This window comes from Hemiscyllium ocellatum, chromosome 13 (assembly GCF_020745735.1).
Source record: "Hemiscyllium ocellatum isolate sHemOce1 chromosome 13, sHemOce1.pat.X.cur, whole genome shotgun sequence".
Classification (NCBI taxonomy): domain Eukaryota; kingdom Metazoa; phylum Chordata; class Chondrichthyes; order Orectolobiformes; family Hemiscylliidae; genus Hemiscyllium; species Hemiscyllium ocellatum.
The window spans coordinates 58,372,199-58,390,465 of NC_083413.1; positions in this window are offsets into that span (position 1 = coordinate 58,372,199).

An 18,267-nucleotide genomic window follows, 5' to 3' on the forward strand; every position below is an offset into this window, starting at 1 on the left:
ACTATTTTGTGATTAACCTCATTCCTACATTATACTTCATCCATGTTAACAAAGCTTAAAAGCAATTGTCAGACTTTAATGACACCTTGAGTGAGGTCTTCACCCTGTGACAGCACCAGGACCATTTACAGCTTTAGAACCACATTCCCTGTGCCTGGCAGTTGCTCTTTACTAGTTTTCATCTCTTCCTCTGGGTTAAGTGCTGGATTACGGAGGATAAACAGAACAATGCATTCATTCTGTCAAAGGAAGAATTTTGAGTTGTAGATACCATAGCAGTGGTGGATTGTTTTAGACTGTCATAACCAAAGAAATGCAGAGGGGACTTGGAAAGGCTGCTGCCCATGTTTTGCACTGTTGTCTCAAGTGAGGAAGATGACCTCCTCGTTGCCGAACTAGGTTTCAGGGGAGTCACTGCTGTAGTGGGTATTGTCAATGAATATGTCATCCAGAACCCCAGCTTAATGTCTGGGGACATGGGTTTGTTTTTCACTATAACAGATGGTGAAATTTAAATTCAATTTTGAAAAGTCTGGACTGGAAAAAAAAAATTTAAGGGCAACAATTGACTGTGGTAAAAATCCAACTGGTTCATTCAAGTGTCCTTTAGAAAAAGAAATCTGCTGACCTACATTTACCCCAGACCCACAGCATGGTTAACTCTTAACTGCCCTCTGGATAACGAAGGAGAGGTAATACATGCTAATTCAGCCAGAGATGCCCATCTCCTGTGAATGAATAAACATAGGTGTGTATGGAAGTAGCTGAGGTGGACTCCAGCAAGAGATTGTTTCATTCAATCTGAAGACCATGCACCAAGTATCCAGCCATTCCTGACGAAGAGCTCTGGCCCGAAACCTCGAATTTCCTGTTCCTTGGATGCTGCCTAACCTGCTGTGCTTTAACCAGCAACACATTTTCAGCTCTGATCTCCAGCATCTGCAGACCTCACGTTTTACACCAAGTATCCAGGACCTCTGACAAACATGACAGGTGAGTGGCTTACCTCTTCCAAGTACCAAACCCCACACTCTGACACAAGTGCAAAGCATTTCAAAGTTCCACTCATTCCTGCCCCTGCATATAGCTCACAAAGCAGATACATTCACCCTCACCCTAATATCTTTTGCAACCATGCCTCAAATCACCTTTCACAAATAATGTCCTTTGCACACAAGTGGCTATGACCACGCACATCTTCCTGTTTTCTCTCCTTGACAGCGAGTATACAATTTGGCAACGAGCCGGATCATGTTAGTAAGTATCGATTTCTGCATTTTCCCCACCTTGCTCATCTCCAAACCTGCCTCCAACAGCCTGAGAAAATGTGATTTCTGAAGGTGAAACTTTTGATTCAATTAGGCAATTTTTCTATTATTTTGCTACTTAAACAAAAGCTATTTTATAATATCTAAGATAGGAATCTCTCTGAAGGTGTAAAAAAGGTTAACTTAGATAATTTATCAGGTTCAATGATCTTCCTATACATCAAAATTCAATTGAAATGTCATGTCCATCTGAAGATACATATATTATTAAAATGCATCCACAAAATGAAATAAAATATGAAGTTTTGCCCATTAGGGCATTTTACAATTATTTTGCTGACTTGCTGTTATGCAAAATGACTTTCTGCACTTTTATTTTGTTTCCTTCCTTCCCCAATATTCTCCCTTTTCCTTTCCATTCTTTCCATTTGTAATTGCTTGTTTCTTTTTATAAAGTTGAGCTATTGATGATGGATGCTGGGATTCAGTGCAAGGCATAAGAGATTTTTCAAATGAAAACAAGGTAATGCTGTTTAACGTAAGGGAAACAGATTAACAATGGGTGGATCAATTTTATAGCTATGTTATTTAGATGATCGCATGCAAATTAAAGTTTTCCAACTCAGGAATTTAAAGCAAATGATTGTGGTTTGTGGGAATGTGTGGGAATTGAGATTGTTCTATTCCAATGCTAGTGCAAATTAGAACATTATTCTGAAGTCATTTCCCTGGGAATATTTTGGCTGGAACATTCAATTGAAGAGGAGGAGGAAGTCCTGCTGAGTGTCAAATTTTAGGTCACAAATGATGCGTTAATGCTAAAAATACTTCTCCGTGAATTAAAATGTGCCAACTGAAGCAATAATTCAATAATTTTAATTATCAGTGAGTGGGCATTAATGTTGAACCTTGGCAATAGTAATAGAATCTTCTTCATCAGGAAGAAAATTGTTATTACATTGAAGTTTAAAATATTTTGGCACAAACAGAATACCACAATTGTTATTAACCTTGTAGAAAAAGCACAGACACATAAAGTTAATACAAATTATACAGTTATTCAAACATGCTGAAATCACTCATAAAATGTAAATTATATTATAATTGTGCTATATTCTTTCATAACATAACCCTGTTGTTGTGTGGGAAGCCTTGGCTCCACTCCATTATTGAAAGGTGTTTTCAGGAGCTTAATTTATTTTTGAGGTAAATATTCATTTACATTGCATTCAGTATTTACAGTTAGACATAGGTTGAGATCCAAACTGTTCTCTTCTTCATCATCCGATCTTTTCCATCATCACTATTGACATGGCTTATTATTTACTTAGCCATGTTTTAATCTTTTACTCAACACTAATACTTGTCCGTAAATATGTATTAACTGGCTTCAATATTTATCATGAAGAAATTCTGTAGATAGTTAACATTACATCTACCTGTATCAATGCAGAGCCCTGTTTGCTCTCTCATTTGGGTACAAAAGATTTTGTTGTACTATTTCAAAGAGGTGTCTTAGTGTTTCGATCACTATTTATAACTGAACAAACTCAAAGCAACAGATTCTTTTGTCATCATCACATTTGATGTTTGAATCATTTGGCATGCACAAATCAGTTGCTGTGCTTTCTACAGTATAACACAATGAACCTCATTGTGCATCAATGACAGAGCACATTGGAGTTCTAGCAGGTTTTCACTGATCATCTTTCTCAGCTGAATGGTATCAAAACTGTACAAAACAAGCTGCAAAATATGCTATACCTATTGTGGAGAACAAGCAGAGATACCCGAGAGTAATTTTAAAGCAGCGATCTTATCCTGGGGTCCAGATGATGTTCAAATCCACTTGAGCTTTGTTCTCATCGTTATGATGTCACATGAGCCCCTAAGATTACATTTCTGCCTTGTAATCTGTCCCTAGTTTATCATTGATTTGTTACATAATTTAAACCATGTATTTTCTGTCATGTTGAGTCAGAAGTTGATGTTTAGCTGTTTTAAGAAAAGGGCTACAATTTTTCTGATAGCTGGGTGATTTGTGTTTGTTTACTTCTGAAACAAATTCAGTAATGAGAAGCTGTTCACAGATGTTCTTGTGAGAATATACTAAGATTATCTGTCCAAATCTATATATCAGCAAACCCACTCAGTAATACCATCTATTTTCATTTAGTGCATTGTTTGTAAGCAATTTTTTAAAAATGAAATTTGTAGTTTTCTAATATCATGTGAATACACCAATTCCAATTAATTGAAAAGCAAAATGTCAAGCTTTTTTCACTCTTTTTTTAATGGGTTATCATACCTACTTATTTTAGATACTGAAATCATTCATCTTTTTTACATCCCTTTTGGCCTCTATACATTTTTCTCACCCTCAGCATGAGTATTTTGAATCTGTTGTCCATGCTGTTCTGGGATTGGTATCTCAAGGTTCCTGTCCCATCAAGAGCTAGAATCTATTGTCTCACATAGAACATTGAATCATAGAATAACTGCAGCACTGAAGGATGCCATTTGGTTCAATCTGCCTAAGCTGGCCCTCCCACGAAGCAGTTATTTCGAGCTGCAATCTCCATAATTGCCCTGCAAATTTTTCACAATGATCCAATTCACTTTTCAAAGCCTCAATAAACCTTGCATCCACCACATCCTCAGGTAGCGCATTCTCAATCTTAACTATTTGTTCGATGATAAAGTTTTACCACCTGTTGCAGTGGCTTTTTTCCTCTCCTTCTTATTGGGTCATTATAAATTTCCATTTATCAGTAATTGCATGAGAGAATTTACAATGCAGTGGGAAATGTGTCTAAACTTAATACTTAAAATTTATAGAGTCATACAGCATGGAAGCAGACCCTTTAGTCCAATTCATCCATGCTAATCAAGTTTCCCAAACTAAACTAGTCCCATTTGGCCCATATTCTTCTACACCTTTCCTGTTCATGTACTTGTCCAAATGTCTTTTAAATGTTCCAATTATACAAGCAGATACCACTTCCTTTGTACAAACCATCTTCTGTGTGAAAGCGTTGACCCTCTGATCCCTTTTAAATCTTACCCCCCTCACCTTAAGCCTATGTCCTCTGGTTTTGAACTCCCCTACCCTGGGGGAAAAGACCTTATTTATGCCCCTTGTGATTTTACAAACCTTGATAAGATCACCTGCTATAACCTGCAATCCAGGGGGAAAAGTCCAAGTCTATCCAACCTCTCCTTATAACTCAAACCTCTAGTCCCAGTGGCATCCTTGTAAAAAAGAGATTTTGTACACACTTATGAAACTCTTCTGGAGTAGAAATGACCTGGGAAAAGGAGCAAGTCAAATAGTCAGGACTGGCAGGGACAAAGCAGAGGATGAGGTAAAGTAAACTGCATTTATTTCAGTAATGGAGTTTGGCTAACATGGTGCCACTATTTAAGAAAGCTGGTAAGGAGAAAATAGGAAACTATAGATGAGTGAGCCTGACATCAGTGGTGGGCAAGTTGTTGGAGGGGATCCTGAGGGAAAGGATTTATATGTATTCGGAAAGGCAACGACTGATTAGGGATGGTCAACATGGCTTGCGAGTGGGAAATCACGTCTCACAAACTTGATTGAGTTTTTTGAAGAAATGACAAAGAGCATTAATGACGGTAGAGCGATGAACTTCATGAACTATATGGACTTCAGTAAGGCATTCGAAAAGGTTCTTCATGGGAGATTGGTTAGCAAGGTTAGATCACATGGAATACTAGGAGAACTAGCTATTTGCTTACAGAACTGGCTCGAGGGTAGAAGACAGAGGGTGGTGGTGGAGGGTTGTTTTTCAGACCAGAGGCCTGTGGCCAGTGTGTGCCACAAAGAATGGTGCTTGTTCCACTGCTTTTCATCATTTTTATAAATGATAAGGATGTGAACATAGGAGGTATAGTTAGTAAGTTTGCAGAAGACTCCAAAATTGGAGGTGTAGTGTACAGCGAAGACGGTTACCTCAGCCTACCATGGGGAACCTTATCAAATGCCTTACTAAAGTCCATGTATATGACATCTACATCCCTTCCCTCATCAATCAACATTTGTCACCTCTTAAAAGAATTCTATTCAGTTTGTAACACATGACCGTCCCTGCACAAACCCATGCTGCCTAACACTGATAAGCCCATTTTCTTCGAAATGGGTATATATGTGAAACTTGAAAGGGTTCAGAAAATATTTCCAACAATATTTCCAGGGTTGGAGGATTTCAGCTCATGGGAGAGGCTTAATAGGCTGGAACTGTTTTCCCTGGAGCATCACAGGATGAAGTATCAGAGATTTATAAAATTGAGGGGCATGGAAAGGGTAAATAGACAAGGTCTTTTCCCTGGGGTGGGAGAGTCCAAACCTAGAGGGCATAGGTTTAGAGTGAGAGGGGAAAGATTTAGAAGGGACCCAAGGGTCCCTTTCACACAAAGGGTGGTGCATATATGGAGCGAGCTGCTGGAGAAAGTGGTGGAAGTGGTACAATTACAATAATTAAAAGGCATCTGGATGGGTACATGATTAGGAAGGCTTTAGAGGGATTTAGGCCAAATGCTGGCAAATAGGACCGGACTAATTTAGGATATCTGATTTGCATGGACGAGTTGGACCAAAGGGTCTATTTCTATGCTTTACAGCTCTATGATTCAATGACATATAAACCATTCAACTTTTTGAATTCCTCAGCACTTTTTGAAATGAGAGTCTCAAGCATCATTTTATCTAATTATTCATACAAAAAAGTTAATAATTGTAAAAATGGGCTTTGTAGTAGCCATAGCTTTGGTGCTGTGTTTCAGACTAAAATAATGTCTATAACACATGCAGACAGTTTCACATGGTGAATGTCATCCTGATGTGGATCTTAGTGTAAGTGTTCAGAGTATGCACTGGAACTGTGCTGAATAGGCAGATCATGACTTTTCTTTGCCATTAGCTCTGCCATTTTGACACTTGCCACCTCTAGCTCAAACCCTCTCCTGAACATGCATGGCGATATATATTTAAGAGTTTGAAGTAGACTTACTCCAGAAATATGTAAAGAAACAATAAACTACTAATGGGTTAGCTGCTGATTAATCTCAATTTGACTGTTTTGAGTTTGTCAAAGTGCTTGCTCGTTTGAAGAATTGCTCGAGCTGATGAAGTTGTCAAGAAGTGGTGCTTCATATAGAGAAGACCTTGATTATGACTGCAAAGGTTCAGTTTGTGGCACTTGTTTCCAGTCATGGATGCTATAGTTGCAATTCCCTTAAGCTGCAGAGGGGAATGGAGGAGAGGCTTCGAGGAAGAGGACAATATGCTGCCACTGTGTTTTCTGAAGAAGCGTCATATTACACTAGAAACGGTAACTGTTTTTACCTTCTATGATGCTGTCAGACTTGCTGAGTTTCTCCAGTACTTTCTGTTTTTACTTCAGATCTCCAGCATCTGTAGTACCTTCCTATTATTGAGGAGGCTGACAAATTGTTCACGAAGGAGGAAGAAGCAAGGAGAAGGGCTTTGGTTATACATTTTTAATCCTAGCCATTTATAATGCTTCTATTTTAGTATGTTAAAGGCACTATATGAATATAAGTTGTTTCTTACAAAGGAGGTACTCAATACTCCAAGAACTCTGTGAAACCTCTTGCACCCTACAGTTTCAGAGCTGAGAAAGCAGAACTGTCCCAGTGATTTATGAAGGTGATCAGGGCACAGAATTTCTTTGGGTTCAATTGTCCTAGGCTGGAAGGGAAGGCAAGCAAGAATGATGCTTACACCAACTGCAGCTCGCAATTGATAAGACAGAGTGGGATGAGAAGCAATTGCCTTGTGAGAATGTACTCAGTTAGCAGCATTTTGTCATCCTCTATGGTTTGAAGGTTGCCACTGGCTATGTTCTCAGTTGTGGCACATCAATGATTGGCAGCACCATCTCTCCAAGCTGCTGTGTTTGATCTAATTCCCATCCCACCCTCCATTCTCAGTCTGATGCTGTTATTTTCAATCATGGGCCACTTTCTGTCCTGCTGGAGAGAGGGAATAGAGTCTGCAAATGTGTTGAAATGTTAAAAATCACACAATACCATGTTATAGTCCAACAGGTTTAATTGGAAGCACTAGCTTTCAGAGTGCCACTCCTTCATCATATAGCTCCGAAAGTTAGTGCTTCCAATTAAACCTGTTGGACTAGAACCTGGTGTTGTGTGATTTTTAGCTTTGTACACCCCAGTTCAACACCGGCATCTCCAAATCATGTTGAAATGTGTTATGGTGACATTCATATCACAGTTGAGGGTGAGGTGACGTTACGAATATTGGTAGGGCAACACTACTATTATAGGACAAGCCAAACAGAGAACAGCCAGGGAATTCCTAGAGGCATGGCACCCATCCACAGATTCAATCAATAAGCACATTGACCTGGACCCAATATACCGGCCACTGCAACGGACAGCTGGAACTGACAACCGGAAGTGGCAGAGACAAAACCACTATAAATGCTGGAGGAAACATCACAGAAGCACTTCACAGGAAGCTCACAAGCACGGAGGATGTCACCTAGACAGGGGACGAAACATCTGCAACGCAAATTTCCAGCTCGGCGAACAGAACCACAACAACGAGCACCCGAGCTACAAATCTTCTCCCAAACTTTGAGCAATGAAAAAGTGGTAATGAATGGGCTGTGGGTGAGGCTAGTATTTTATTTGTAAGAAGGTAACATGCAAAGACACATTCACCAAGCTTGACCTCTCATGAGGTAATTTAAAGTTTTGTAACACTATATCATTATTTTCAGAACTAGGCTGTTGGTATTGTCTGTGATGGCTGTATGCCTCCATTGCATTAGTAATATCTTTCTGAAGGTCTTTCTGGCCTCTAGGAAATAATACCTCTCTTCTTTCCATTCCTTGCACTTGGACTTCTATATTGCATAGAGGGCCTTGGAACATTACTCTTTAGACTGTGTGCTATTTCTACTCTTTCTTCTAGAGGCTATGTATCCAATTCGAAAAATGCTCTTATGATCTCAGGTGATGTTATTGTTGGATAAGACAGTGCCCAGACTAAAATCTGGCTTGATAGATCACATTTTCTTTTATTTAACAAGGTTGTCTTGTACTGAAACACAAGCAGGCCCATCTCTATCACAGTATTTGACTCCCTGGTTGATCAAAACTCTATCTAAAATTGACTATATTTGATCACCCAATTTCCACCCTCACTTTTCTCAAATGATTTTTATTTCCTTGTTGATATAGTAGTTAGTATCCCTGCCTGTTGTGTGGGAGACCGGGGTTTAATTCCCGGATGGGGAGATCATTTTTATCTGCCTCACCTGCAGTCACACCTTCCCAAAAACAAACATCAGTGGCACTGTGGCACAATGATGAGGACTGCTGCCTTACAGTGCTAGGGACCCAGGTTTGATTTCCAACCTTAGGTGACTGTCTGAGGAGTTTGCATGTTCCCCTCCCTGTGTCTGCATGAATTTTGTCAGGTGGTCCAGTTTTCTCCCACAGTGCAACAATGCGCAGGTTAGGTGGATTGGCCATGCTAAATTGCTCCATGATGTGCAGGCTTGGGAAAGGCGGGATTATGTGGATAGGGTGAGATACTTTTTGGAGGGTAGGTACAGACTCAATGGGCCAAATGGCCTCCAGTTGCACTGTACAGATTCTATAACTTTTATTATTTTACAAAATTTTAATCCTAATATTTAATTTCCTGTGTTGTGAAGAGTTTTTTTTTGTTGAAACATTCCTTCTCCATTTTCCTCAAGAGGGGATCACCATTGCCTCTGTTTTTCTACCCTTCAGATGGAAGTTGCTTCATCGGGACTTCAGTACAGTTCTTGTCACTGATTCCAACAGCTTAACAATAGGTGTTTAATGTACCTTGACGTGTCATGCCGTTTAATCCATTTGGCCAGTACTGAATTGTGCTCCATCTAGGTCCCCATTCCAGAATCAGTGAAATTCATTCACAAGTCTGAGATGGTTCTCAAGTGTAATTTGAACTCACGTCTTCTGGTTGTAGACAGCTGACAGCTAGATGCCAGATTATAAGAAATAGGACCTGGAGTAGACCATCCAGCCCCTTAGCATATTCTGTCATCCAAATATTCATTCTTGGCAGATCTTTGACATCAACTTCACTTTCCGGCATTAGCCCAATATCCCTTAATGCACCTAGTGTCGAAAAATCTATTGATCTTTAATGTACGCAATCATGGAATACCCCTGAGATTGGTTGGAATTCTCTTTCTCAAACCACTGGTTGAAGAAATTTCTCAACTTGGCTCTGAAAGGCTGACCCCTGAAGTTACTGAGTTGCTTGAATATTTCGCTAGTTTTAGACTCAGTGATTATGTTTACAGTCTGTTCTGAGGAAGGGTCACTGGAACTGAAACTTTAAATCTGATTTCTCTTCACAGATGCTGCCAGATTTGCTGAGCTTTTCCAGCAATTTCTGTTTTTTGTTTCTGATTTACAGCATTCTCAGTTAGTTTGGTTTTTATGTTTACAATCTTGTCCTGTCACAACACTGTATTAAAGTACTGTGATGTAACAAAGCAATATATTGTCTCTATATTAGATTTTTGGTCAAATTGTATTTAGGATGTCTATTTAGAATGGTGGATTAACCGAACAATTACCTCACGTTTATTCTTTAAATATACAGTCTAAAAGCTAACAAATAGCTAAATTATTTGAATCAATTGGAATTAAATGCTAACAGTTGTACTTCAATTCTAATATAATAGCTATAATAACTAAGATCTTAATAATAAGCCTTGGGATTGGCCTCAACTGTTATTCTTTGGATCAAAGCCAAATGGCAAGTATTTTAAACATCACAGGAAATTAAATGTTAGAATTTCAATTTTGTATAAAGTTAATGACATAATGAAAATGCCACCCATTTGATATGAACTCAAAATCAATTATTTTCAAGTTTTACAGAAAGCAATAACCGTACATGACAGTCATACATTTATACATTTTATCTACATGTTAATTAAACATAGAAGGTTAACAATAAAAATAGGGTCTTAAAAGAGACATCCATTATAATTCTACCACTCCTTCCTGTAACCCTGTTTAGTAAGGCCATGCCCTTAAGAGTGTAGTCTTAAAAACAAAACTTACTTTCTTTATTTCTTCAACTGATCCCATTGTCTAGGTCTTCTCAAGTTTTGTATGAATTCTAAAGTTGTGAGATTGGTTCAGGGAAGTTTAGCCATAGGTGTCATTTTCTCAGATGCCTGATATTCAATGTGTCTCTGAACAACAAGGCTAAAATCTTGAAATTAGACAGAAACTGTCTGTTTTATATTTATTTATTGTCCAATGTGAATTGCCCTGGAGAAGCTTTTAGTGAGCTACTTTTTTGAATTGCTGTCGTCCTTGAGATATAGGAACACTCACATGCTGTTACACAGGAGGTTCTGTGAGTTTGACACAGCAACATTGAAGAAGCAATGATGTTTTCCAAGTCAGATGGGTATGTGTGGAGGGGAACTTGTAGGTTCCCATGTATCTCCTGTTCCTGTCTTGTGAGATGATGGAGGTAATGGATTAAGAAGTGCTTAGACAGAAGGCTTGGTGAGATACTCCCCTCCCCTGACCCTATCTTCCAAAATACCAAACTTTCTCTAGCTACCAGCAACTCCGAAGAAGGGTTACTGGACCTGAATGTTGACTTTCATTTCTTTCTGCAGAAGCTGCCAGACCTGACTTTTTCCAGCATTTCTGTTTTTGTTTCTGATTTCCAGAAACTGCATTCCTTTTGGTTTGTTGTTCTAAATCTCACTTTTCCTAACATTGAGTGGTCAATCCTACTGTCCATCTGATTCAAATATAAACTACACCTGCTTTAAGCGAGCTTGTTCTGACATGGTTGATTTTTGCTGCTGCAGACATGCAGAGTGACAGTACTGTATGGAGAAAGTGAGGACTGCAGATACTGGAGATTAGAGCTGAAAATGTGTTGCTGGAAAAGCGCAGCAGGTCAGGCAGCATCCAAGGAGCAGGAGAATCGACGTTTTGGGCATGAGCCCTCCTGAAGAAGGGCTCATGCCCGAAATGTCGATTCTCCTGCTCCTTGGATGCTGCCTGACCTGCTGGCTTTTCCAGCAACACAGTTTCAGCTCTGACAGTACTGTATCACTACTCAATGTAAAATGAGACAATTTGTCTGTACAAATAAGATACATCAGAATCTGGAAACAAATGAGAGAGCGCAAGAAGCTTTCAGCTCATAAAATGAAAGAATGGACATGATTTTCATAGCTAATAATATTATAGCATTCACTGAGTGGGAAGAGAACCAGAAACTGCAACGGTTATGGGCCCGAACAACATTCCAGCAATATTACTGAAGACTTGTGCTCCAGAACTTACTGCTTCCCTGGCCAAACTGTTCCAGTACAGTTACAACACTGGCATCCATCCGACAATGTGGAAAATTACCCAAGTATGTCCTATATGTAAAAAGCAGGACAAATCTAACCAGGCTAATTATTGACTCATCAGTTTACTCTCAATCATCAGTAAAGTGATGGAAGGTCTCATCAACAGTGCTATCAAGCAGCACCTATTCAGCAATAACCTTCTCAGTGACACCCAGTTTGGGGTCCACCTGGGCTACTCAGCCCCTGACCTTCTTACAACTTTGATTCAAATATAGCCAAAAGAGCTGAATTCCAGAGGGGAGAGTGACAGGCAAAGACATCAAGGCTGCACTTGACCAAGTGTGGCATCAAGGAGCCCTAGCAAAACTGGAATCAATGGGTATCAGGCAGCAAACTCTCTGGTGATTTGAACCATACCTGACAGACAAGAAGATGATTGTGCTTGTTGGAGGTCAGTCATCTCAGCTCCAGGACATGTCTGCAGGATTTCCTCAGGATAGTGTTCTAGATCTAACCATTTTCAGCTGCTTCATCAATGACCTTCCCTCCATCATAAGTTCAGAAGTGGAGATGTTCAGCAATGATTGCACAATGTTCATCACCATTCACGACTCAGATACTGAAGCAGTCAGTGTTCAAATGCAGCAAGATCTGGACAATATCTAGCCTTGGGCTGACAAGTAACATTCAGTCCACACAAATATCAGGCTATGATCATCACCAGTAAGAAGCAATCTAGCCACTGCCACTCAATGGTATTACCATCACTGAATCCCCCACTATCAACAGGAGTTATCATTGACCAGAAACTCAACTGGACTCACCACATAAACACAGTGACGACAATAGCAGGTCAGAGGCTAGGAATGCTGTGGTGAGTAACTCACCTCGTGACACCTCAAAGCCTGTTCACGATTTACAAGGCACAAGTGAGGAGTGTGATGGGATACAACCCACTTACCTGGATGGGTGCAGTTCCAACAACTCTTGAAGCTTGACACCACCCAGGACAAAGCAGCCTACTTGCTTGGCACTACATTCATAAGCATCCACTCCCTCCACCACTGATGCTCAGTAGCAGCAATATGTACTTTTCTACATGATACACTGCAGAAATTCACCAAAGATGCTCAGACAGCACCTTCCAAACCCATGATCACTTGTATCTAGAAGGACAAGGTCAGCAGATACATGAGAACACCACCACCTTTAAGTTTCCCTCCAAGCCACTCAGCATCCTGACTTGGAAATATATCACCGTTCCTTCACTGTTGCTGGGTCAAAATCCTTTAATTCTCTCCCTAAGGACATCATGGGTCAACCCACAGCAGATGGACTACAGCGGTTCAAGAAGACAGCTCACCACCACCACCACCACCACCTTCTCAAGGGCAGTCAAGGCCAGGCAATAAATGTCAGTCAGCCAGTGATGCCCACATCCCACAAACCAAATTAAATAAAATCAGAATAAGGCAATTCTTTGAGTGTGAGAAAGCATTTCTGTAATAGAGGCTGACTTGGAAGTGTAAGGCATAGAAGCAAAACTTCTCACATCCAACAAAGCAATCATTAGGTTGGAGGAACATTGCAATCCTGAGTCTTTTGAAAAAGTGGAAATCCACAAATTTGTAATCACAAACTAGAAAGGTAGTGAAGCAATTAATGTATACATTGTGACACTGAAGAATCTATTATTAAGTTGCAATTTTGACACATTCTTACACTGTAAGTTATGAGACAGATTTTTGTGATATGGTGGGCAAAATAATCCAGTTTTTTTACTCTTCAACATACAAAATCTTACATTTAGGCTAGTGTTTGAAATGACTCTTTCCATGAACATAGCATCAAAAAGCTCTTGGGAATTTTGTATATTGCAAGTGACTTGTACAATTTCTATGCACAGTAAGAAGCCTTCCATCAAGCCTGCATATGGAGGTCTGCTTGGAAAAGTGTAGGTAATATTGATTCAGTGACTTGCTGTGACTTGATAGAAACTGATGTTAGGACAGAAATATCAAATGCTGGATGTAGGTTTGCTCGCTGAGCTTGAAGATTCATTTCCAGACGTGAGGCCCTAGTAGGGTGACGAAATGTCTGGGAATGAACCTTCAGCTCAGCGAGCAAACCTACATCCAAAACCTCAACCTGAGCTACAAATCTTCTCAAAGCTCGCTAATACCAAATGCTTTAATTGCCCAAAAATTGACCATATTACAAATGCTTGCTGAAGAGAAGCCAATGGCTCAAAAAAGACTTCATTTTGATAGTAATGGAAAAGTACAACGTCACAAGGATAGAATTCACAATCTTGATGTGAATACAGACTAATGACAATATGAGGAAGGAAGAGTGTATGGCATTTAGACCACTAGTAAAGACATTCATTGACTGAAAATTTGTGCAAAGGTGTTGGGAAGTCAATAATATTCCATTCTTCCATTTCTTTCTGTCTCTGTCGCATTTGTTCCAATGGTGCCAACTTCGACAAGGAAGCCTCTGAAACATCCACCTCCTTCCTCAACTGAGGATTCTCCAGCACTGTTGTTGACAGGATCCTCAGCAAGGTCTCACCCATCTCCCACACTTCAGCCCTCAATGCCTCTCTTCTTTCCCAGAACAACGATAGAGTTCCTCTTGTTCTCGGTAAAACCAATGACTGCAGATGCTGGAAACCAGATTCTGGATTAGTGTTGCTGGAGGAGCTCCTCTAACTTATTTCTCCACCCTTCAGGCTCACTGCCTTCATTCCTGATGAAGGGCTTTTGCCCGAAACGTTGATTTTACTGCTCCTCGGATGCTGCCTGAACTGCTGTGCTCTTCCAGCACCATTAATCCACATTCCTCTTGTTCTCACCTACCCTCCCACAAGCATCCACATTCAGAGGATCATAAGCTGCTATTTCTGCCACCTCCAGCAAGATGTCACCACCAGACACATATTCCCCTCCCATCTCTTGTCAGCCTTCTGCAGCAACCATTCCCTCTGGGACAACCTGGTCCATTTTTCTTTCACTCTCAATACCCTCCCACACAGCCTCACAGCATCTTCCCTACAACTGCAGAAGATGTAATGTCTGTCCATTTGCTTCTCCCTCCTCATTATTCAAAGGCCCAAACACTATTCCAGGTGAAGTAGTGTTTTACGTGCACTTCACACTACCTAGTCTATAGTATTTGCTGCTCACAATTTGGTGTCTTCTACATTGAGGAAACAAAGCAAGAACCTAATGCTTCAAATATACAGGAGGTTGGGAGTAGTGACATCTGAAATAAGGGTTCAAGGTTGCAAGATGACACCAGCAAGCAAGGAGTTAGTTTTAAAGTCGGTCTACTTAAATGCCAGGAGCATCTGGAATAAGATGGTGAACTTGCAGCATGTGTTGGTTACTGGGATTTCGATATTGTGGTCATTTCAGAGACTTTGATAGAGTAGGGACAGGAATGGTTGTTGCAGGTTCTGGGATTCAGATGTTTCAGTAAGAACAGAGAAGATGTTAAAAGGGGGTGAGGGTGGCATTGTTAATCAAGGACAGTATTACGGTTACAGACAGGACATTTGAGGACTTGTCTACAGAGGTAGTACAAGCTGAGGTTAGAAACAGGAAAGGAGACGTCACCCTTTAGGGAGTTTTCTATTGGCCTCCAAATAATTCCAGAAATGTAGAGGAAAGGATAGCAATGATGATTCTCGATCAGAGCGAGAGTGACAGGTTTGTTATTATGGCGTCTTTAACTTTCCAAATATTGACAGGGGATACTATAGTTCAAGTACTTTAAATGGATCAGTATTTTTCCAATGTGTGCAGGAGGGTTTTCTGACACAGTATGCAGACAGGCCAACAAGAGGTGAGGCCACGTTAGATTTGGTACTGGGTAATGAACCCGGCCAGGCATTAGGTTTGGAGAGAGGTGAGCACTTTAGTGATAGTGACCACAATTTGGTTATGTTTACTTTCGTGATGGAAAGGGAGAGGTATATGCCGTAGGGCAAGAGTTATAGCTGAAGGAAAGGCAATTACAATGCGAATAGGCAAGATTTAGGATGCATAGTTTGGGGAAGGGGACTGCAAGGATGGGCACTGTTGAAGTGTGGAGATTATTCGAGGAACAGCTACTGGGGGTCCTTGATAAGTGTGTACTGGTCAGGAAAGGAGGAAGCTGTCGAGCGAGGGAGCCATGGTTTACTAAAGAAGTTGAATCTCTTGTCAGGAGATTACAGAGAGTTAGGCAGAAATTTAAAAAGGAGGTCCTCAAGGTTAGTAATATCTGGATTACTCCCAGTACTACGAGCTAGTGAGGGCAGGAATAGGAGGATAGAGCAGATGAATGCATGGCTGAGGAGCTGGTGAATGGGAGAAAGATACAGTTTTTTGGATCATTGGAATCTCTTTTGGGGTACAATTGGCCTGTACAAGAAGGACGGATTGCACCTAAATTGGAAGGGGACTAATATACTGGCAGGGAAATTTGCTAGAACTGCTCGGGAGGCTTTAAACTGGTAAGGTGGACGGGTGAGACTCAGGGAGATAATGAGGAAAGAGATCAGTCTGTGACTGGTACAGTTGAGAACAGAAGCGAGTCAAACAGTCAGGGCAGGCAGGGACACGATGGGCGGCACGGTGGCTCAGTGGTTAGCACTGCTGCCTCACAGCGCCTGAGACCCGGGTTCAATTCCCGACTCAGGCGACTGACTGTGTGAAGTTTGCACGTTCTCCCTGTGTCTGCGTGGGTTTCCTCCAGGTGCTCCGGTTTCCTCCCACAGTCCAAAGATGTGCAAGTCAGGTGAATTGGCCATGCTAAATTGCCCATTGTGTTAGGTAAGGGGTAAATGTAGGGGTATGGGTGGGTTGCGCTTCGGCGGGTCGGTGTGGACTTGTTGGGCCGAAGGGCCTGTTTCCACACTGTAAGTCTAATCTAATCTAAAAAATAGTAGGACTAATAAATTAAACTGCATTTATTTCAATGCAAGGGACCTAACAGGGAAGGCAGATGAACTCAGGGCATAGACAGGAACATGGGACTGGGACATCATAGCAATTATAGAAACATTGCTCAGGGATGGGCAGGACTGGCAGCTTAATGTTCCAGGATGCAAATGCTACAGGAAGGATAGAAAGGGAGGCAAGAGAGGAGGGGGAGTGGCATTTTTGATAAGGGATAGCATTAGAGCTGTGCTGAGGGAGGATATTCCCAGAAATACATCCAGGGAAGCTATTTGGGTGGAACTGAGAAATAAGAAAGGGATGATCACCTTTTCGGGATTGTATTATAGACCCCCAAATAGTCAGAGGGAAATCAAGAAACAATGTTGAAAGGAGATCTCAGTTATCTGTAAGAATAATATGGTAGTTATGGTAGGGGATTTTAATTTTCCAAACATAGACTGGACTGCCATAGTGTTCAAGGTTTAGATGGAGAGGACTTTGTTAAGTGCGTACAAGACAATTTTCTGATTCAGTATGTGGATGTACATACCAGAGAAGGTGCAAAACTTGACCTACTTTTGAGAAATAAGGCAGAGCAGGTGACTGAGGTGTCAGTGGGGGAGCACTTTGGGGCCAGCGACCATAATTCTGTTAGTTTTAAAATAGTGATGGAAAAGGATAAACCAGATCTAAAAGTTGAAGTTCTAAATTGGAGAAAGGCCAATTTTGACTGTATTAGGCAATAACTTCAAAAGCTGTTTGGGGGCAGATGTTCACAGGTAAAGGGACGGCTGGAAAATGGGAAGCCTTCAGAAATGAGATAACAAGAATCCAGAGAAAGTATATTCCTGTCAGGGTAAAAGGAAAGGCTGGTAGGTATATGGGAAAGCTGGATGACTAAAGAAATTGAGGGTTTGGTTAAGAAAACGTAGGAAGCATTTTTCAGGTAGATAGATCGAGCGAATCCTTAGAGTATAAAGGAAGTAGCAGTATACTTAAGAGGGAAATCAGGAGGGCAAAAAGGGGACATGAGATAGCTTTGGCAAATAGAATTAAGGAGAATCCAAAGGGTTTTTACAAATACATTAAGGACAAAAGGGTAACTAGGGAGAGAAAAGGGGCCCTGAAAGATCAGCAATGTGGCCTTTGTGTGGAGCCGCAGAAAATGGGGGAGATACTAATTGAGTATTTTGCATCAGTATTTACTGTGGAAAAGGATATGGAAGATATAGACTGTAGGGAAATAGATGGTGACATCTTGCAAAATGTCCATATTACAGAGGAGGAAGTGCTGGATGTCTTGAAATTGGTAAAAGTGGATAAATCCCCAGGATCTGATTGGGTGTACCCGAGAACTCTGTGGGAAACTAGAGAAGTGATTGCTGAGCCTCTTGCTGAGATATTTGTATCATCGATAGTCACAGGTGAGGTGCCGGACAACTGGAGGTTGGCAAATGCGGTGCCATTGTTTAAGAAGGGCGGTAAGGACAAGCCAGGGAACTATAGATTGGTGAGCCTGACCTCGGTGGAGGGCAAATTGTTGGAGGGAATCCTGAGGGACAGGATGTACATGTATTTGAAAAGACAAGGACTGATTAAGGATAGTCAACATGGCTTTGTGCGTGGGAAATCATATCTCACAAACTTGATTGAGTTTTTTGA